This window comes from Gekko japonicus, unplaced genomic scaffold (genome assembly GCF_001447785.1).
Source record: "Gekko japonicus isolate JY-2015 unplaced genomic scaffold, Gekko_japonicus_V1.1 scaffold1764, whole genome shotgun sequence".
Lineage (NCBI taxonomy): Eukaryota > Metazoa > Chordata > Lepidosauria > Squamata > Gekkonidae > Gekko > Gekko japonicus.
The window spans coordinates 11037-34170 of record NW_015171555.1 but is presented as its reverse complement, the minus strand read 5'-3'; positions in this window follow the sequence as shown (position 1 = coordinate 34170).

Sequence of the window (23134 nt, the reverse complement as noted above, 5' to 3'; positions counted from 1 at the left end):
AGCCTGCAAGGACATGTGGGGTGAATTTCCTTCTCCCTGCTATTTCCTTGAAAGCCCCCATAGTTTCTCCCCCTTTCCTGCTTCCTTTCCTTCCCATTCAACAGCAAGCCATCTTCAGTTTTCATTCTTCTATATCCCCAGCACACTTTACCTGTGAAAACTATGATCCAGTTCTGCAGTGTTGGTTGCCAGCATGGACCCAGCTGCATAGTGGGGAACCTGCAAAGACCTGTGAAGGGCACCCATTTTCTCCCCAGTATTTCCTCTTCCCCCCCCCCCGGCAAGCCCCATATCCTCAACATTCTCTTCTTCCTTCTCTCCTTCCCACCCATCCACCTTTTATTTGCCCCTCCATCTTCAGCTATATTTCATACTACGAATAAGGCCCATTGTGGAAATAAATACAACGAGCTCCAGAAAGAGGCTCTGGGAGAGTCCCAAAGCTTTGGGCACTCAGCATCAATGTGCCGTGGCAACCTCAGCAGGGTATAATGACACAGAGTCCACCATTTTCTCCAGAGGAACTGATCTCTGCTACCTGAAGAGCAGTTGTAATTTTCAGTGATCTCCAGCCCTCATCTGGAGATTGGCAACAATTGTTACCCAGGAAGAAATGGCTGGTTTGGAGGGTGGAGTCTATGGCATTGTACCTGTCTGAGGTCCCACCCCTTCTCAAACCTTACCCTCTCCAGGCTCCACCCCTCAAATCTCCAGGGATTTCCCAACCTGGAATTGGCAACCCTATCTCCTTCCCAGTCAAGTATCAACCTGCCATTACCTGTCCCTCTGATTCCAGCTTTGCATCTCCTCCCCCCTCCCTCCGGGAGATCAGTTGTAATTCTGAGTGATTTCCACTCCTGAGATTGGCAACAGTAGTTCCCCAGGAGGGAATGGCTGGTTGGGAGTGCCTGTCTGAGGTCCCACCCCTTCTCAAACCTCAACCTCTCCAGGTGACTGCCACAGAGTCCACCATTTTCTCCAGGGGAACTGATCGAGGAAAAGTAGTCTTTCTCTGCAATGGAGACCAAAGCAGCTTACATCATTCTCGTCTCCCCCTTTTGACTTGCAGAACAACCCTGTGAGGTAGGTTAGGCTGAAAGTCTGTGACTGGTCCAAAATCACCTACTCAGCTTCTACAGCAAGTACCTGGATCTAGCGGACCCTGCCCTGAAGCACTGACTGCTACCCCTAGGGCAGCCAACCTCCAGGTGGAGCCTGAAGATCACCAGGTATCACAACTGAACTCCAGACAACAGATCTTTCCCCCCAGAGAAAATAACTGCTATGGAAGGTGGGCTGTATGGCATTCTGTTCAGCTGAGGCCTCCCCCCTCCCCAAACCCTGGCTTCCATAGACTCTTACAGAAAATCTCCAGGAATCTCCCTACCTGGAGCTGGACACCCTAGTCAGGACTGGCTCCAATGAGTTCCTCACATAGGCCTGCAAAGGGTTTCCTTGCTTTGTCTGAACCAAGCTTGGTTGCCTACCATGGCAAAACAGGCTCCAGTTTACAACTCAGCTGTTTGCCTCCCACCCTCGTCCTGTGGGCGTATCTCACTTCTTAAATTTGCTGCCACCACTCATGGAATCGTCACTGCCTTTTTAGAGGGACAGTGAGACCCCTGTGGCTGAATCTCCCTATTTGAAGATGGAATCCCCAATCTTTGGGAGATCTCTGGATTATCAGAGCCTTGCCTACCTCATATAAATCCTACCTAGTCTACATGTACCAAAGTTGCAACAACCTTTTGGAGCCTGTTAGCAAATATAGCAGTTAATATCTTAGGCCAAAGAAATAGGCCAAATATACACACATTGCCAGGTTTAGGATTCATGGTGTTACAGGTGTCATATAATGACAATGACAATGAGCCAGACTCGAAAATCTCCTTAAACAATGATAGAGTTTTGGAATTAAGAAATCTGCAAAGGTTTTACACAATTCAATAGGTAACTCATCTGGTCCTGGAGGTTTAACATTATTCATATTCATTGCAAATATGTCATTGAAATTTTTACGCAGATGAAACAAACAAAAAACCCACTATTTGAAAACATCTTTTCATCCTCATATGAAATGAATATAAAGACTATCTTTTATCCAGAGAACAAAAGATAGAAAGGTACCTGCAGGGCCTCTGAGAGGGGATGTCATGACCCCCTCTAACCAGCCCAGTGGCTCAGACTCAAAGTCCTCAGCAAAATAACCTGAGGTACCAAGGCCACTAGCTGAGGAGGGCCATTGGGACCAGGGAGGGCCTAACATGGCAGACACCCCAGCAGACGATGTGCCTGAGACCACCCTATATAAACCTGCAAGTGAAACCTTGACTCCAGCCCCTGAGATAGCCACCATGCCTCCACTGTGCAGGTCTTGAACCCAGGCTGTAAACAGCAGACCAGCCGGACCCTGGGGAGTGGCCCACAAGAGCAGGAGATGCATTTAACAGAGGCGAGAGAATAGCTGAGGGCCAGGCTGACAGGGGTGAGAGGTGAACTTTGGGAGAAGAAAGAGGGGGAGCAATGGCCGAGAGGAGGAAAGAACCAGCCTTGGAAGGAGAGATGGAGGCTGCAAACAGCTAATGACAGAGATGCTGGGGAAATGCCTCTCTCCTCCCCCCCCCAAATAATTTTTATTTTCAAGACAAACAAACATAAAATGGGTACATTAACACATATCATTTTTTCTATTAGTCTAATTCATACATAATCTAAAACTATGTCAATTTTCCACCTTATATATAGATATATAAAACTTATTTTCTACTAATTTAACCTTTGTCTAAGTATTTTAGTATAATCTTCCATTAACTATATATGGTTATATGGTTCTTATTTTCTTCTAGTTGGATTATCTAAACCTCTCTCTCTCTCAGCTCATTTTTTAGTCCATCTTTAGGATCTTACTTCATTATAAGTCTCTAGATTTCTCTCAGAAGTTGTAGCTTTCCAATCCTTCCTTCCTTCTTCTTTTTCTGGTTTCTCTTTTTAAGTTTTAAAGTGTTAATTCTGTGTCTTTTTTCTTTATACATATAGAAGTTGTTTTCTGGGAATAGCCATCTGTAGTCAGTTCTTGAAGTGGTTTGAAATTCCATAAATTGCTTTTCTCTCTCTCTCTCTGGGTCGGTGTATAAATCAATGTTTTGAGGGCTTCATCAGTACTGGTGTCTTTATAGAGTCTCAAGTGAACTTCTATGAAAGTTTTATTTTTCTTTGGAGGTGCTGGTTTCATTTTGTAGACCATATCAGTTAGATTATAGGTTTCTTCTTCTATATAGAAGTGTCCTTGGTTTTCCTCCTTCCATTGTGGCTGGCCTTCCTCTATCTTGCTTGATGTTTGTTGTTGCAGTAGATCCATTTTGTTTTGCTTAGAGGCAAAAAGTTCTTTCACTTCTGTGTTTACAGCAGTAATAATCGAGTTTTGGGTTAAAATTTTGAGGTCTTGAAATGAAGATACAACCTCTGACACCATAAGTTGTGACCTATCTGTGTCATCCATTTTCAAAACCATATGTTAAAACCAAAGAATCTCAAGGTTCTTTTTTTTTTACATGATTTTACAAATCACACCCACTGATATGTACAAAACATAGCTGTTTTAGTCATATTAGAGACAGAGTTCAAGAATCTTATCAATTGGTTACATTACAGAAGAAGACAATCAAAACAAAATGTTCTTTACAGTTGAACAAACATAAGCATAAGATGTTGTGAGAATATACTGTATAAAGAGTTCAGGGTAAGATCCATTCTCCTTTCTTCCATTAAAAATACTCCAATTATTAAAGTATAATTGCTTATATTCCTTATTAAAATGGAAGTATATCTTTATAAAGCCTTGCTATTATTCCAGATTCTTTGCTTATAGCTCCAGACAAAAGGAAGAGAGAAAGGGACTATATATTTCTAGGTCACTAAAGTCCAAAAACAGCTGAAACCAATTCATCTCCCATTTTTTATTCCACAGGGAAAATTATTACAGTATCAGACAAAAGCCTTCTATTTACTTTTTTGCCCAGGAAGCCATTTAAAAATCACTTGAAGTTCTTTTCTTGGCCGCTGCCGGAGGAAGGGGGATGGGACCAGAAAGTGTTCATCACCCCCTCCGTTCCTTTCTCTTTTTTAACTTTAAAGTGGCTTTATCGTTAAGTAGGTAGATTTTCTGTTGTTGCTTTTAAGGATACTCACGGTGTTGTTCTTCATTAATGTTATGGATGAGGTTCCAATTTCTTCCCCTACAGGGTAGTCACAACTCAGCGGCCATGTCTGACATGGGCGTGCTTGGTCAGCTCCTGCGTTGGGGCGCTCTCAGACTTCCACCCACTTGCTGCCGCGTGTGAGGGATCCAAGTCAAGCCCCTTGCAATGCGCTTCTCTTCGGGAAGCTCATTGGAGTTAAGGATCCCCTGAACCCCTCTAAAAGAGCTGCCGATCTGGCTGTCACGCGGGAGCTCTCCCTGGTGCGACCGTTCTCGTTGTGCCAAAGCCTCATTGTGCCTATTTCCAATGTAAGAGGACAGGCTACAAAACAACTGGCAGGAACTGGGCCCACCAAGGAAAGCTAATGGGGACACCAAGTTGATGGGGACACCAAGTTGATGGGAGTGTAAGAACTCCAGAAGAGCCCCCCTGCAGGCATCTGAGGACTCAGGTTGGACTTGAGGGGGGAAGGGTTTGCCCAAGGCTGCAGGATTAACTCTGGGGAAACAGAGACAGGACTAGTCACTGTAAAGGGGTCGGGTGAGGGAGCACTGGAACTTGTAAATAAAACAAGAGCCACGTGGTTTGTGATGACCCTCATAGCTGGATGCTGTAGCGACTTTCTGCAGCTCCTCCAGGGCTGAAGCCACTAATCTCTTACACAGGCCTATTGGCCTCTGGGACATGTACCCTCTCTGCAGGAACAGTGGTGACAGAAAGCCAGGCCAAAGCAACCCAAAGATGGTGAAGTGCCACACCATCTCAGAGCCAGGCAGTGAGCATGATACTTATTCACAGAACTTTGGCCGCAATATAGCCACAGCTGCCCAATACCTGCCTGCAGTGCAGCTGAGCCTGATTACTTCCTTGCCTTTTTAGGCTGAGGCTTAGGAAGGCTACCTTGCTGGATCATCGAGTCTGCTAGGCACAAGCCTGTGTGTCAGCTGCAGGTCTTCAGTTCCATTTCCTAGCTGCCAGCACCTATTGATGCTCCCAAGCCTTGCTATCTAGACCTGAGGGCATTACTTCAGAAGAGACCTGACTGGGCTTGGCTGTAGAGTGCAGGACAGGGAGAGGACTGGGAGGACAAAATTTCTTGGCCCCAAGTAAGCTGGCCCCTGTCCTGCTGCTTTCAGACTGCATCGGAATTATTTTCTTCAAATACAGTAGATTTCTCACTGATTTACTTCCTTAAAATTTATTGTGATATAGTTTTGCAGCCCACCTTGTCAGATGTGTCCTATATTGGCACACACATATATGTGTGTACAAATATAAAATTAGACACATGGTTTGGATCAGGGTCATATAGAGGACCCAGGTAGAATCTTTGTTCGGGGTCCCATACTGACTCTCAGCAGCCCTGGGTACCTTGTAGGGTTCCCAGGCCTGGATTGGAAAATACCTGGAGACTTTGGGGGTTTGGGGAGGGGAGGGGCCTCAGCATGGTACAATGCCATAGAGTCCACCCTTCAAATCAGCTGTTTTCTCCAATGAGCTGATTTCTGTCAATTGGAGATCAGTTGTTAAAGCAGGAGATCGCCAGGCCCCACCTGAAGGCTGGCAATCCTAGAACCTTGTGTGTTTTTAGTCTGTGAAATTAAATAAAGCAATAAAATATAACGGATTGACAACAGGAAAAGGTCCAATTAGTTTTTTTTTAAAGGAATATGTGACTTATTTATTTTTATTTATTTATCTATCACATTTCTACCCCACCCTTCTAGCCAAGGCCGGCTCAGGGTGGCTTATAAATGCAGTAGTTCCTAAATGCCTGTTCTGTGAACTCCATGGAATTCTTCCTGCCTATAGAACCCCAGCAGTTGGTCCCACTCACTCAGTAACCATGATGTTGTCTGTTCTGGCCTGGCAATTCATCAATGCCATTTGGGCAATGTTTGTTATTGGGACATTCAAGAAATTGGGGTAGCCTTAAATAATCAGTTTGGAATTAACTTCTTTGTAGAGGTATAAACAGGAATTCTTCTTAACCTTCATTTATGCAAAGCTGCACTAATGGGACAGCTTGAAGGCAAATAAACTCTGTGGGTCTATTATATCTGTAAATGAATCTTCAGTATCATTAATGTATTGGCATTTCTGAGCTTAGCTACAGAAAAACAATAGCAGAGGTTTGAGCATTTTTCTGATCACTTTCAAAATTTGTGCCCTTGCAAATAATGCACAATTTAAGCAATTTCTCATATTTAATTTTTAATTCAAGCAAGACCTCTGTTTTCTTGACAGTATTGCCTTTTCTGATTCTGGCTTTTTGCATCTTTAAGCATATAATAAACTTTCAAGTCTCTTTTTTTTGAGAAATGAAAATAAGCAAAATATTTGAACCAATGTTAGTAGAGTTTGTGACACATTTCAAACAGCACACACCATATGTATTTTATGTGTTTTAAAAAAGCATGCTTTCATTTTAAAAGCTACATAAGGCAAAACAATTCTTCTGGAAAAGAAATAATATAGCAATTGTTTGGCTATGTATGTGGGGGAAAGTATACAAATACTCCAAAATTATTATTCTATGAACTATGGATAAAGCACATAGTATTTACAGATTCTGTGAATTCTTATCCTTTCTTATCCATTTTTTTTCTCATTGAATTTTAGGATCCATCATCTCCCCCCCCCCTAAGTCTACAAAAATCCTTCTATGCTATTCCATAATGTTAAATGGATATAAGACTTATATTTGCAAGCTACATATTGCTATATTTTGTCACATGTAAATTGAATGCAAATGCATTCTAGTGAATTTGTTTATCATTTTTCAATTCAAATCCAGAAGTCTCATTGTTAAAATTCAGCTTATATTCTGACATGTATACAAATGAATTTGACTCTGGAAAATAACTTCATAAACACAGGGCTAGCTAAGCAATTAGAGGAGGCATCTGGGATTCATAAAATGTGGGGAAACAACATTTTCATCTCTTGGTACCTCAACGGTTTCATTCCCTTGCAACTTAAATGAATCATTTTAAAACATTGTAGCTATTTGTCTAGAAAGGCATATGGTGTTTGTTTTATAAAAAGAAGAAAAGGACCAACAACACAGAGTAAAAGGTTTAACAGCATTTCTTGGCAAAACTTGTATGTGGAATCTATAACCTTTCGATTAGTACTTTGCAGACAGCTATGGGAATCTATAAATATGCTCTGCTAAAGGGCAGGAATACTTAGTTACAAAAGTAGGATCACATTCCTTTACAAAATTAAAAGTAGCCCTTATATTTACTATGGAAGGCTCCAAAATACATGAACTGCTACTTTTTTTGATCAGCGGTCAAAACACTGAGTGGAGTGTCATGCCCAACATACAAAGTCATCCTTTGAGGAGGGGGTGTAAAATTATCAACAATGACACCTGCAGGCTTCGGTGCCAGCCATGAAGAGTCAGCACTCCTGGAGGAGAAAGAGGCCTGGAAGAGAAGCTTTATCAATTGACAAGTGCTGAATCCTGGGAGCCAGAGGTATGCCCACTGCTGAAAGGTTTGGCTGGCTCTCCCAAGCTCCAGGATCCAATATGCCAGTAAGACTGCACAGAAGTCACAGTGCCATCTTGCAGCAATGACCTTCTTGCCCTAAGCATAGTTTCTGATAAAAGGTCTTGCACCCAAATCTGACCAAGACTGACCCCACTAGGTCTCTATGAAGATATGGGGTGGAGGACCAATCATAAAGCCTATCAGTAGCTACTTGGACTTTGCTGTTACAACACCTCTTTTTGTCCATCTCTGTGTGTTCTTCCTTCAGCTCTAGCTATCTGGCTGGATAGCTTCACTGGAGGGTTGTCAGTATTTTTATTTTATTTATTTTATTTTATTTATTTGGATTTATATCCCGCCCTCCCCGAAGGCTCAGGGTGGCTAACAGAGGCATGATGCCAGATAGTAACAATAAAACAGTATAAATTACTAAAAATACAGAATAGACAATTAAATAAGATTCATAAAAATCATTTTGGTGCTCCCCTACTATTGTAGGGGAGACTTGGGAGACAAGTAGGCATGACTTGTAGGTATAGCCTGGCACCAGTGGGAGAATGGGGGTGGTGGCCCTCAGTGAAAACCTGGGACTGACATTGTCCCTCTCTAGGAATTGCCAGAAACTGTATGGTTTTCCTCAGAAGTGATATCACACTGTTGACCCAGTAGGAAACCAGAAGCAGGGGCAGGGAACTGCCCACTCTCTTGTGGACTACTAACCCTACTTCATAACTATTTCATTAATTTTTTGAGTAGTGCTCTGTGCCACCTCCTCTGCCTCATTGGTAGACTGAAGGCTCAGCCTTATAGTGCCAAATTTGGCAGGTATTAGACATGGCAGGAATTTAGAGGCTGGTTTAGTTATGCTTCACTACTAGGGATGGGCACGAACTGGTAAAATGCAGTTGGGTTCATGGTTTGCGGTGTGCCCAGTTCGCGAACCATGGAGCACCATGAACTTTTGGGACTAAATGAACGGGTTCAGTTTGTGAGATAAGTGACACAATAGAATGCGCCTCCCTGGCATGCTAGAGACACCAAACTTGCAGGGGATCTCTGGCTGACTCTCCTTTACCCGCCAAGTGTGGTGAAGATTAGGAAAGTGCTTTCTGGGGAAATTACAGGTGCAGGTTCAAGAGGTTCAGGAGTTTATAGAATGGATCCTGTGCAAGCTAGGGACACCAAACTCACAGCAGACCTCTGGCTGGGTCTCCTCTACATGTCTTCCACATTATGTGCAGATTGGATTTATGGGATCTGATTTATGCCCCAAATAAGGTGCCCAGTCCTCCATTGTTTCCAATAGAGGGGGGGAAACAGCAGAAAAAGCAAGGGTGATAGAAGCCTAGCAAAACAGAATCAAGAGAATCTCTGCAGTAGAAGGTGGGGGGCATTTTTGCAAGCCCAGCAGAACCAGTGCCACCGTGGCACTGCAAATCCAACAGGACTAAGGTCAAGCCAGGAAAGTACTTTTTGGGGAAATGTCAGGCACAGGTTCAAATGTGTGTAGAATAGACCATCTGCAACCTACACACACCAAATGCACAGGGAACTTCACCCTGCTGCTCGTTCCTCTACAATCTCTTTAAGTTGGCTGCAGATTAAATTTCTGGAATCCCAGTTACAGCCCCCCCCCCAAAAAAAAGATCTCACCAGTGCTCTCTCTGGAAAGACAGTTTGCAGTTACAGGAGTCTATGGAACAGCTCAGGAACAAGCCAGTGACACCAAACTCGCAGGAAACAAGGCAAGCATGCCCCCTATACTCACAGCCCCCCCCCAAGTCTCCAAAAGCAGATTTGGAATGACAGAAGGGCAGACATGACAAGACTTCTGACAGAGGCCCCCCAGAGTAATCCTACGACAGTTTGGCAGGCACTTCAGACCCACCAGACAAGCAGGGGAAGCGTGCCCACAACTCTCACAGCTCCCCCTCCCTCAGGGCTGAAACACATTGTGATGAATTCTTATTCTGAGCAGAGAAAAGGAAACACCTGCCAGGCTGGCTGGGTCACCCACAATTCTCTGAAGGCAGATTTGGAAGGACAGAGAGGCAGACATGACAAGACTTCCGACAGGGGTTCCCCAAAGTATCCCCATGACAGCTCAGCCAGCAGCCCAGTCCTGTCAGGCCAGTGGAAATTAGAGTTTTCCATTTTAAGTGATTAGTGACGCAAACTGTCTTGCATTAAAAAAAGCCTGTTTAGTTTCTTGCCCAACCAAGTGCTCATGGATTGAAGTCGTGACACGTTCATACACTGAAATAATGCACTGGTACTATTTCGAGTATTTCCCTATGTAATAGGTTGCCTCTAGGGTTGCTTCCATATTGGATGTTAGGACTGGCTCCTCTACAATCTCTCCGTTGGGGGCAGATTACATTTCTGGCCTCCCAGTTATGGACACCCCCCCAAAGTATCTCATATTTATATTCTCCCACCCCTCCTGAGTGTGAACACCTCAGTGTGCCATGAGGGCGAAAGTGCGTCAAAGGGTGCTCATTGTAAGGGGATGAAGATGAAGAAGAAGAAGCAGAGGAGGAGAGGAGATTGGATTTATACCCCGCCCTTCACTCAGAGTCTCCGAGCGGCTTACAATCTCCTTTCCTTCCCCTCCCCACAACAGATACCCTGTGAGGTAGGTGGAGCCGAGAGAGCTCTGAGAGAACTGCTCTTGAGAGAACAGCTCTGAAAGAACTGTGACTGGCCCAAGGTCACCCAGCTGGCTGCATGTGGAGGAGTGGGGAATCAAATCTTGTTCTCCAGATTAGCTTCCGCTGCTCTTAACCACTACACCAAACTGACACTCTGGAAGAAGTCCTCAATCCCCTGCATACCACAGGTCCCTGTACCAGGGTACCAAACCCATCCTGCCAGGCCACTGGAGCCCAACCCTAGCATCACCAGGGGTCTTGAAGCCTTCTTCCCCTGCTGTTCCTGGGGCTCTCTGCAGAGGCTAAAGAGTTGTTAGCACTGCCCAGAGATTCCAGCAGTTCCCAACACTCTTTGGAGAGGAGGACTCTGACAGCAGTGATTCAGAGGGTGGGGGTAAGCATCCTCCCTTTCCACATCCCAACTCCCTGTTGCTGCTCCAGCCTCAAGGACACCCCTTCATGGCCCCTCCCAGCCCAGTGCCAGCAAGCAGCTGTGCCTCCCAGCTTCTCCAATCCTGGGGCAACACTTTGAAAACATTTCTGCACCCACCCCAGTGACCCCAGTGTGGCAGAGTGTATGTCTGGAGGGGTGCAACCCCCCCAAAAAAACACTTGTCTTCCTCCATCTTCTGCAGGCACCTGTAAACGGTGCACCCAACTACATTGCCACTAGAGGAAATACAGGCTCACTCCCTCTCAGCAGGGAGAAGCAGAGGATGGAGCAGGAGGACCCTCCAAGAAAGGATCCCTGCACTCAGGCTGCCATAAGTGGGACATCAAGGCTGGCCACCCTCCAAGAGGTCAAAAGGGCTATGTGGAGGGCCCAGGAAGCAGTCACTTGCCTTGTCAGCGAGATGATTGCTGTGGATGGCCAACCCTTCTCCCTCTTGGAGGACATAGCCTTTTGCCAGCTGCAGTGGTGATGGTCAAGGCTCAGCTCTCCAGAGCACAAGGTAGAACTGTGCACTTTACAGCGGACCTATGGAGTGGCCAGCAGGACTGTCGGAGCACAGCCTCAGGAAGGGATAGTTCTGCTACCAGGCTACAAAGTTTTTCTACTCCATGCGCAGGGGATGGATGCAGACCACACAGTGCAAAACATTGCCACTGTGTGATACAGAGAAGTCTGAGGGAGTGGGTAGGCAGTGGCAACATTGTCTGTGGCTACATGGTCATGGATGCCAGCACTGACATGCTGGCAGGATGAAGTGTGTGCACCTCAAGGGCATCGTATCCCTGGTGCACATGCTTCATCTGGTGGTGAAGGATGCTCTGGGGCTGGGGAGCACTGTCAAGGCCACCTGGGAGGCTTTCCCCCTTGAGATGTGGTCCTTGCTATAAACCTGCCAGCACCTGGCTACTTTTGGTGCAGCATCAGGTCTGCCCCTCTGCTGCGTGAAAGGCAGGGAGGGGAGATGAGGAACCACCTATGCCATGATTATGTATTTGGTGGAGCAGAAGAGTGCTGTGCAGGATGGCATCAGCATCAGCTCCAATGCCTGACCCTCTCCCAAATGGTGCACATCCTCAAGCCCTTCCAGGACATGACCAATGTGATGTGTGCTCATACGGCCAGCCTGGAGCAAATAATCCCCCTAATTCAAGGACTGGACTGAGCATTGGCCTCTGCACTGGAACTGGCTTTTATCCCATGGGTCAGCAGTAGTGGTAACAGAAGCTCTCATTCATCTTCAAATCCTCAATGTGACATGAAGCTCAGATTTCTTCTTCTACCTTCTATACTGTATACATAAATGACTATAATGGAGCCTAACCCTTTTTAAAATGCAAGATCTCCATGACATTGAGCCAGAGAATCCTTTTTGTAGTGTATGGAGGTTTGGGTGGAGAGAAGGAATATCCGCGCAGGCTACTGAAATGTGCAAAATTAAACCTTAAACTTCATTTTCTTGTTGTTCTGGACTTAGTCCTTTTATTCTGCACCTATATGTATATTTTGCTTAGGTGAGCCTGAAAGAATTCCCTCCTGCTTAATGAGTAGATCAATTATTGTTCATAGAGGAAGATACTGTCTCTTTAAAGGTTATTTGAAGGTTGATTGTTATCTTATTGCTTATATCCAGCAAATCTACTCAGGCTTATGAATGAATTTGACCTTTTTATAGTTACCGGGGAAAAATAACAGAACAAAAGTTAATTTAGAACTCCATACTACAACACTTTTTCCCAGAGAAATGAAAGGGCATTCAAATCGATACCTGCACAATAACACTTCTGATGAATGTTTGTACCCAATTTTCTCATTTTGCTAACTTGAGATTGGGAATTTTGAATAGTTTTCAAAGACCATATTCTTTATGTGCTGTGAAGTATGTGGTATTGTGTCCAAACAATGCAAGAGGATAATCATTATAGAAGTATCACTGGGCCTGAAAAGGTCAGTTAGTTGGAAATGTCAGCTTTCAATGCAACTATGCTGGACCTTCATAGGCAAGGATCCAATTAAAGGGACATGCCAAGGTGCATGGAAACATCACAGTGACCCAGAATAATAATAAGGTGTTGTAGAAAGCTTTAGTCTTTTTTTTCTTTCAAAAGTAATGGCACCTGCTTTTTCAAATGCCTTTTCCATGGTTATTATTGAGCTTGATGAGAATCTACTTCCCAACAGGCACAACATACACATAATTCAGATTGGTAGTGCAGAAAAAAACAGATTTTCCAAAGCCACAAGAAATCCAATGTGTTTCGATAATTGTTCTGCTGTAATTCGTACCTTTTAAAGTAATAACTAATAATAAAAGCCCTTTTAGTCCAAAATCAAGAGGTAATAAGAAAAAAAAATGATAGCATGTATCCAACGTTAATCAAATTATAAAAGGTTTTCAATTCCATCAAAATGATAGACTGTATTCAGCTAAGAACCAGTGTCTGTATAGGATTAAGAGACTGAATTCAAATCCCCCGTCTGCCAAGAAGCCCGTTGAGTGATATTGGGCCAGTCACTCTTCCAGCCTAACCTGATCTGAGAATAAAATGGTGTGGGGGGAGACCACATAAGTCAGGGCTTTTTTAATAGAAAAAGCCCAGCAGGAACTCATTAGCGTAATAGGCCACACCCAACAGCAGAAACTCATTAGCATATTAGGCTGCACCCAATGCCTTCCCTTGGATGTGGGGAGCCTGGGCAAGCCCCCCTTTGAAGGGAAGGGAAGGCAGTTTAAATTGCCTTCCCTTGGCTTGCCCAGGCACCCCACAGCTGCAGGGAGCCTGGGCAAGCCGGCCCTTGGACAGGCTGGGGAAGGCACAGGGAGGCATTTAAATGCTTCATTGATCCTTCAGGAGCCCCCTGGCCCACCCGCCTCGGAGTTGTATGTTGAAGCCCCTTTGAACCCCCTCATCAGGACCAGCCCAGAAGTGTATGTTGAAGCCCCTCTGAAATGATATTTACCTTGATGCCTATTGTACTGCACAGCTCTATGAGATGTTGCAGGAAGAAGAAATTTACCTAGCTTGCATAACAGAAACACAGCTGGAAGAAAATGACATGGTATGTTTGTCCCAACTAACACCCCCTGGTTACAGTTTTCCACCAGCCCTGCACAACTAGCTGGGGTGGAGGTGTGGCTATTATCCTCCATGAATCCTTCAACTTCTACAGACTTCCAGTGCAAACTATCACTGGCATTACCTGTATGTTCCTTACATTAGGGACTAAGGATAGATTAGGCATTCTTGTCTACTTCCACCTAGTTCCCCAGTGGGCACTCTATATGCATTGGCAGGGGTATTGTCAGATGTGGTGCTGGAGTCTCTTAAACTGATTGTTCTGGGGGACTTAAACATTCATACTGAGGATACCTTATCAGGACCTGCCCAAGATTTTATCGCTTCTTTGACTGCCTTAGGTATCTCCCAAATTGTGACTGGCTCAACACATGAAAGAGGTCACACCCTGGACAATCTTTTGCAGCAAATGTCTGAGGGAAGGTTTGGCTTCAGGACTGGAAATTCGTCCTGAACCACAGCCTGCCCAGTACCTACTTAAAGCCAAGGTGAATGTGGTCTCAAAACCATGCATGACAAGCGCCCGGCTCAAATGGTTTGCCCACAGAGCCTCATGAATCCTACTGGATTCCAGAACTCTCTGGGGGATTTTAGCATTCAAAACATGTATTCTACTGAGGCCACAATGGAAATGTGGAATGTGAAGCTTCTTGAAGCTATTGACAAGGTTGCCACTCACCAACCTATCCTGCCCATGGCTGGTTTACCTTGGAGCTGGGTGATCTCCAAAGGGCTGAGAGACATCTCGAATAGCACTGGCAGAGAACTCTTATCGAATCTGACAAGTCTTGCTATAGAGCTCATTGTAACACCCATGAAGTGGCAGTGACAACAGCAAAGGAAGGTTACTTCTCTACTGTTATATCATCAGCTAGTTCATGTTCATCCCAATTGTTCAAGATAGCTCAGCAACTGCTGATGCCTAAATCTGAGAGCCTCTAATGTCCTAGGAACAGACAATTATACTTCTGCCAAGTTTTTTGCTGACAAAATAATGATAATATGTTCTTATCTGGATGTCAGTTATAACTTTGGTATACCAGAAGAAAGGCCTAATATACTGACTGGCTATTTATGGATTATTTGACCTAGTTTATGTAATGGATGTGGACAAGATTCTGGGATCTGTGAAGGGCACTACTTGTACTCTAGATCCTTGCTTCAGCCATTCAAAGATCCTTCCTTGGCCACTCAAAGAGGCAATTATTCATCCACTACTCTAAAAAAAAAACAGAAAAATGATGTGGCCAATTATCACCTCATATCTAATCTGACCTTTCTGGGCAAAGTGATTGAGAGAGCAGTAGTGAACCAACTCCATGTCTTCTTGGATAATTCATCTGCACTAGACCCTTTTCAGTGTGGCCTCAGGCCAGGCCATGGCACAGAGACAGCTCTGCTAGCTTTAGCTGAGACAAAGACCAAGCCTCTCTGCTGCTCTTATTGGATTTATCTGCAGCCTTTGATACACTCGATTATGCCATCTTGTTGAGGCACCTGGAGGCAGAAGTAGGTATTGGGATGTGTGCTGAACTAGTTTAAATAATTTCTCACTGATTGGACTCAGAGGGTTGCCATTGGAAACCAGTGGTCATTGGTGTGGGACCCAACTTTTGGGGTTCCACAGGGCACAATTCTATCCCCTATGCTTTTCAGTCTCTGTGTAAAGTTTTTTGGATAAGTAATTCATAGCGTTGAGGTTGGTTAGCATCAATATGCTGATGAATATCACACACACACACATATATTACTGTCAAGTCACATCTGACTTATAGAGACCCTGTAGTGTTTTCAAGGCAAAAGATGTTCAGAAGTGGTTTGTCAATGCCTGCCTTCATGTTGCAAACCTGGTATTCCTTGGTCATCTCCTATCCAAACACTCACCAAGGATGATCTTGCTTAGTTCCAAGGTCTGCCCAGATCGGGCCATTTTTTAATTGTACTAACTCACTATGTGTAATCCACCTTGAGCCCTTGTGAGAAAGGCAGACTATAAAGAACATAAATAAAACAAATAGTAAAAACTGCATAGTGCAGCATATCAGCATGTATACAACACATCACTTTTTAAACACTGCTGCCAAATTAAAACTGGGTTCTTTGTTGACTGAGCATTGGGATATTATGTGTGGTGTGGAAGCTATTTTAAGATACGTTTTCATGTAGCATTGCCCCCACTTGGAACTGACTTGATCTGACCTCTGTGATGTCAGTGTATAACAAAACCTGATTGATTATGTAGTAAATGAGAAGATATGCTTTTAATATAGCAGCAGATATGAGTAATAATGGCAACAAAGAAGACTAAAAAAGGTAAACATTATCACAACTTAGGCTCTTTTCAGGAACATTCTTCCCCCAAACCATCACTTTACAAAAATCAAAATCAGAAGAAATCTGGGGCCAGACCTATCTGAAATTTCTGCTAAGAACTTTCAAACTATTGGCTCCCAAGCAAAAGAGTTAAGCTGACCATATATATTATAAAAATACAAAATTTATTAAGGTGTACACATATTAAAATATATTCGGGTTAAATTTTTTTTCAAGTATCAGACTAATGAAAGCATATCAATTATTAATACACATGATGAGTTAACACTTTCCAACTGAAGACCAAACGCGTTTCGGCCTCAAAGGGCCTTCCTCAGTGGTCACTATACAACATAGTATAGACACACATTCAAACATATGTATACTTATTTACAAACCAGATGTTGTATCCTGAAATTATAAAAATAGAGGGGGGAGAAAAGAGGGGAAAGGAAACTCAAATTATTATTATTTATTAAAATTATTAATTTTACTATTTCATTCCATGGTTTTTATTTAGAATAATTTGAATGAATATGGCCATACTTAGGGCCCATAATTAATACCAGCAACACAATTGCAAACATATAAGGTAATTCTAGTTTGAAAAAAATCAATTGTTTAAATTAATAAGGATTTGGTATATAGTCGTAATAATAATTTGAGTTTCCTTTCCCCTCTTTTCTCCCCCCTCTATTTTTATAACCTGATTTAGTGGTTACACACAAATTGGTGGAAACCATTATTAAGGAAAGAATTAGTAGGCACATAGATGAACAAAACCTATTGAGGCAGACTCAGCATCGGTTCTGTAAGGGAAGATCTTGTCTCAAAAACCTGTTAGTATTCTTTGAGGGGGTGAACAAACATGTGGATAAGGGGGATCCAATAGATATTGTTTACCTTGACTTCCAGAAAGCTTTTGATAAAGTTCCTCATCAAAGGCTCCTAAGTAAGCTCAATAGTAATGGGATAAAAGAACAAGTCCTTTTGTGGATCAAAAACTGGCTATTTAATAGGAAACAGAGAGTGAGTATAAATGGGCAATTTTCTCAGTGGAGGGTGGTAAGCAGTGGGGTACCGCAGGGATTAGTACTGCATCCGATGCTTTTTACCTTATTTATTAATTATTTGGAGTTGGGAGTAAGCAGTGAACTGGCTAAATTTGCAGAGGATGCGAAGTTGTTCAGGGTGGTAAGAACCAGGGGGGATTGTGAAGTACTCCAAAGGGATCTGTTGAGGATGGGTGAGTGGGTGTCAACATGGCAAATGGGGTTCAGTGTGGCCAAGTACAAAGTAATGCACATTGGGGCTCAAAATCCTAAATATAAATACACATTGATGGAGTTTGAACTCGCAGAGACTAATCAAGAGAGAGATCTTGTAGTAGATAACTCAATGAAAATGTTGAGACAGTGTACAACTGCAATAAAAAGGCCAATGCTATGCTGGGGATTATTAGGAAGGGATTTGAAAACAAATAAGCCAGTATCATAATGCCCCTGTATAAATCAATGGTGTGACCTCATTTGGAGTACTGTGTACAGTTCTGGTCACCACACCTTAAAAAGGATATTATAGAATTGGAAAATGTGCCGAAAGGGGCAACTAGAACGATAAAAGGGTTGAAACACTTTCCCTATGAGGAAAGGTTAAAGCGCTTAGGGCTGTTTAGCTTAGAGAAACGATGACTGAGGGGTGACATGATTGAGGTTTATAAGATTATGCATAGGATAGAGCAGGTAGAGAAAGAGGTACTTTTCTCCCTTTCTCACAATACAAGAACTCATGGGCACTCCATGAAATTGCTGAGTGGTCGGGTTAGAATGGATAAAAGGAAGTACTTTTTCACCCAAAGAGTGATTAACACATGGAATTCACTGCCACAGGAAGTGGTGGCAGCTACAGGCATGGATGGCTTCAAAAGGGAATTAGATAAGCATATGGAGCAGAGGTCCATCAGTGGCTATTAGCCACAAGGTATAGATAGGGGCTCTGGGACAAGTGATTCTCTGTCTTCTTGGTGCTTGGGTTGGGGTCAACAGTGGGAGGGCTTCTAGTGTCCTGGCCCCACTGCTGGACCTCCTAATGGCACCTGGTATTTTTGGCCACTGTGTGACAGAGTATTGGACTGGATGGTCCTTTGGCCTGATCCAACATTGGCGTCTCTTATGTTCTTAATCCTCACCATTCAAAGATGTGAGGCAAAGCTGAGCTCTGAAAATAAAAAGGGAAATGGGGGGGGGGAGAGAAGAATGGAAGAAAAATCATGGGCTTTGAAGCCAAGGGGGGGATTGGGCAGTGTGGCACTTGCTTTGTCGGCTTGGGAATTGGAGGGATGAAGGCGGTCAGGGCTTGCCTTGCTGGCCAGTGAGAGATGAGAGAGCAGAGCAGCAGAATGGGATACTGCAACCCAAGGGGCTTGACTTGCCAGCCGAAGAGAGTCAAGAGAGAGCAGCAGCAGCAGCATGAAATTGGAGGCAGGGCTTGCCTTGCTGGCCAGCAAAAATCAAAAAAGAGCAGCGGTGTGGGATTGGAGGGCAGGAGGGCATGGGGCTTGCCTTTCCCAGAGAGAGCAGCATGGGATTGGAGGGCCAAGGGCATGGGGCTTGCTTGACTTGCCCAGAGAGAGCGGCGGGCAAGAGCGGCAGGCAAGAGAGGGCAGCACGAGGCTTGTTGCTGGTGGCGGCAAGTGCAATAAATAAAATTAAAAATTGGAAGCTGGAAAGCCTAAGCTGGGTGCTAAGTCGGGGGGGCGGGCCCCAAAATGCTTCAATGTAGCTATGGGCCTGAGTCCAAACCCCAAAATAAAATGCATTTCTCCAGCCAGGTTTTGTTGTTTTTTTTTTTTAATGAAGCCATGTTATTCCCCAATCACAGCCTGAAGTGGCATAGACAACACATCAGTTTACCATCTTAGTTTCTGTTTGCAAGAAATGGGTCATAGTTGATTAAATATGATGTCTATTAAAATGACACAATGAAAGCAGGCAATAGAGGCAACATGAAACAGCCAATTACTATTTAATCAGTATCTGCCCTAAGTTGCAATCCCATGCATATTTATTTGAAAACAGGTGCCTCTTGAATTTAGTGAGACATTTGTGAATAAACATGATTAAGGCGGAGGGATTTATCTGCGAACCTTTATAACTAATCTCTACCTGTCTAGGGTTGGCTTCTCTGGGTGGAGTCTAGAGATCTTCGAGAATTATAATTGATCTCCAGACAACAGAGATCAGTTCCTCTGGTGGGGAGGGCAGGGTAAAAATCTAATATAAAATCAACGCCCAGGCCAAATCACTGGACCTAAAGACACCAGATTCAGGGAGAGTGCTCCTACCATGGCATAGGTGCTAGCTAAGAAGGGATTTTTAGAAATTTGACCCCTAAGTGGGTCAAAAGGGGTAAAATGTTCTCTCCGCATTGATTGTGGCTCCCAGGCAGCTGCCTCCCTGCAGCACCCACTCTCTGATTGGTCAGCTGCAGAGCTCAGTGTTCTGAGGTAAAAAAACCTCCAACAGTTACAGGGGACTGCAGACAGCTAATGACAGTTGAGGAAATCAGGAGTGGCCAAGAACCACCTGTGAGGTGAAGCAAAGCTGCTGGCCCAGCCTCTCTGATGGCTTCCAACACACTCCCCCCCACCTCGTACACCTAACAGGTGGTTGTCTGTCAGGTGCAGTGTCACCTCCACTGTAGCTTCTAATACTCCTCCCCCTCCCCCTCCTACACTGGACAGGAAGCTGCCTGTCAGGTGTAGGAGAGGAGGTGGGGTGGCTTCCAGCGCACTCCCCCCACCTCCTACACCTAACAAGTGGTTGTCTGTCAGGTGCAGCAGCAGTTGCAGAGTGCTTAAAGCCATGAGGGAGCCTACCCCAGTAGTAATGCCTTAGTGATCCTGCCAGCCCTACCTCCACAGTAGCTTCTAGTACTCCTCCCCCCTCCCCATCCTACACTGGACAGGCAGCTGCCTGTCACATGTAGGAGAGGAGGTGGGATGCTTACAGCCGCCGTGGAGGTTTGCTCAGCAGGATTGCCTTAGCACTGCTGCTGGCCCAGCCTCCCCGATGCTTTTAAATACAATCCCCCCCCAACACCAGACAGGCTGGTGTCTGTCAGGTGTAGGAGCAGGGTCAGGGTATTAATGTTTATGGGGAGATAGTAAAGGACATTTCTAGGAGCCATTTCAATGCGTGCCTCCCTCATGAACCTGAAGAAACATCCACCACATCACCACTCCCGCACACCAACTCTCCCTCACACCTCTCACCTCTTACTGCCCCCAAGAAAGCTCCCGGCAGATGTCAAGCCAGATACACCAACACTACAAGGAGGAGGCAAGTTAGGAATGTGGCAAAGACATTTGCACATAGTACTCCTGCAGTGCACTGAGCTGCACAGGCCAAGTACCAGCAAGAGGTGCTCAGAACAACAGTCTCCATATGAGCAAAACAATCCAGGAACACAAGTAGAGAGGCCATCACTTTCCTGGAAGGTAGCAGGAGTGGACTTAACAGACGACTGCTTCTTAAATGGACAGTTCTATGTAGCCTGCTCAAGAGTGAGCTCATCAAGCAGCCTGGTGATCCTAGGACCTGAGGGCAGAACCACCGATGTAGTCTAGAGAGAAGTCCTTCAGTAGAGGGGGGAAAATGTGCGTATGTCTCACTTCATTTCTTACACTACAGTCTTCTCCATTAGAATTCCTACAACAAATGTCACATTTCAAACTTCACACCATCAGTATTATAACTGGATTTATGGAATTTAAATACTGTAGCGAAGCACGGGTATCAGGCTAGTAAAATAAAGTGGCCACTCTGGAGGGTGGACTCTATCCCCACTGAACTCCCTCTCCTCCCCAAACCTCACCCTCCCCAGGTTCTACCTCCAAATCTCCAGGAATTTCCCAATCTGGAGTTAGCAATCCTAATTTCAGCCATCAGTGGAAAACAGCAAGACTCCAGATACCTGAAGAAGTGAGCAGTGACTCATGAAAGTTCATTCCCTGCCACAAATGTTGTTAGTCTTTAAGGTGCTGCTGGACTCTTGCTCTTTTCTACTGCTACAGACAAACCTGGCTGCCTACCTTGATCTATCAACCATCAATGATTGTGTAAGCAACATATTTCCAGATTCCCCAAACAGAAGAATATGCTTTCCCGCCCACTGTCTTTTTTAATTGCCCACTTGCTCTGAACAGTCTTTTAGCCAAGACATCTATTATTAGGAAGATAAATAAGGATGCATTTTTAAATACAACAACCTAGGAAACTTTCACCAACAAACATGAAGAGTAGTTCTGTGAGGTTGTTTTAAAAATTCAGCCTGGATCCCTTGACATGTACTTTGATTACAATCAATGTAGTATTAATTCACATGGTCAAACCAGAATAGCCAGATCATGAGTTTCAGTGCTGAACAACTTTCTGTCACATTTTATTATCCTGTATCATTTTTACTAATAGGTGTATTATAGCTTCCTGAGTTCATTTTCATGCTTCAGTTAGTAAGAAAGGCTCACAGTGTTCAAGACAGTAATGAGAATAGTTTGCATTGAGTTTGAATAGTGGTACTTGTTCTTAAGTAACCTTTTCAAAGCTTTTCTTCTTATCACCTAATTTTATGTTGCAGTGTCCAAAGCAGTAGTATGTAGTAAAGTAACTCTTACTCAAGAAAGTAGTATGCTACCTGTGCAATCCTAACTAGAGTTATACCTCTGTGTGTTCAAGTCACTGGGATCAGAAATGGCGCAATCTGCTTAAGACTATAGTGCAAATCTTACACATAATTCACTGAAATAAAGGAGGATAAAAATATTATTTTCTAACCATTGAAAATTAATGGAGCAACACAAAATAGATCTATAATTTTAAGCAATAAAACTCCTCTAGCAGAAACTAAAAGCACTTGAAACTTATCCAATTGTGAATCACAATTTAATGAATTTGATATATCTTATCCTTTAAAAATGTTCTTAAAAATGAGAATGCTTTAAATGCTCAAGGTATGGCTTTAGAAGTATAATTGGCTGTCTCTTACACAGCCTTTCAGAGGTTTGGCTAAGACCCTCTGGATCTGTAGCTACACCTGAATAAATCCCCAATCTGGCAGTCAGATTTAGAACAATACCACAATAAAGTCACAGAAAGTCACTTTTCTGCTGCTAAAGGGCTTATCTGATAGTTCAGTGGAGTAATATGATAAGGTCTCAGAACTTGAACCTTCTTTCTGACAGGGATGGGCTACCCCAAACAGATTCTATGGCTTCTGGTTTATACAGAAGCATTTCAGGAGCATGCACAGGACCTATCACTTTCTGGCAGATTCTAACAACTTTATTCATCTTATCTTATATTCTAATTTCCAACAGAGGGCGCCCTGTGTGGATACTTATTTCCACTAACAGGAAGCTCACTCTGCCCCAACAGCTTTTCCTACATAGTCAGTGTCTGCAGAAAAATCCAAAAAGTTAAAAAATCCCTCCAGGGACAGCTGAATTCCCCCCAATACCTTTTGAAATGGCCTCTGCAGGGATCTAACTCCAGGCATCAACAGTGAGAGAGAGATCAGAACGTTCGAGGGGGGGGGCTTCTAACTGGCTCTGTCTGTAAAAGGGTGGGGGAAGGGCCCTTTCCAGGCCTCTTTTGGCCTTTCAGGGAGGGAGGGAGGAAGGGAGCCTTGGGGCCTGGCCTGACAAGGGCTGCAGGGGCCAGCCTGCGGAATCCCTAGAGGTTTTGAGGTTTGGGGAAGGGAGAGGCCTCGGCTGGGTATAATGCCACAGAGTCCACCTTCCAAAGCAGCCATTTTCTGCAGGGAGACAGATCTCTGCTGTTTTGAGTTCAGTTGTAATTCTGGGGGGGGGAAGGGTCCTTCAGGCCCCACTTAGAGGTGGCAACCCTAGGCCTGGCAGCAGTTTAGGGTCACCATCGGGGCCCCC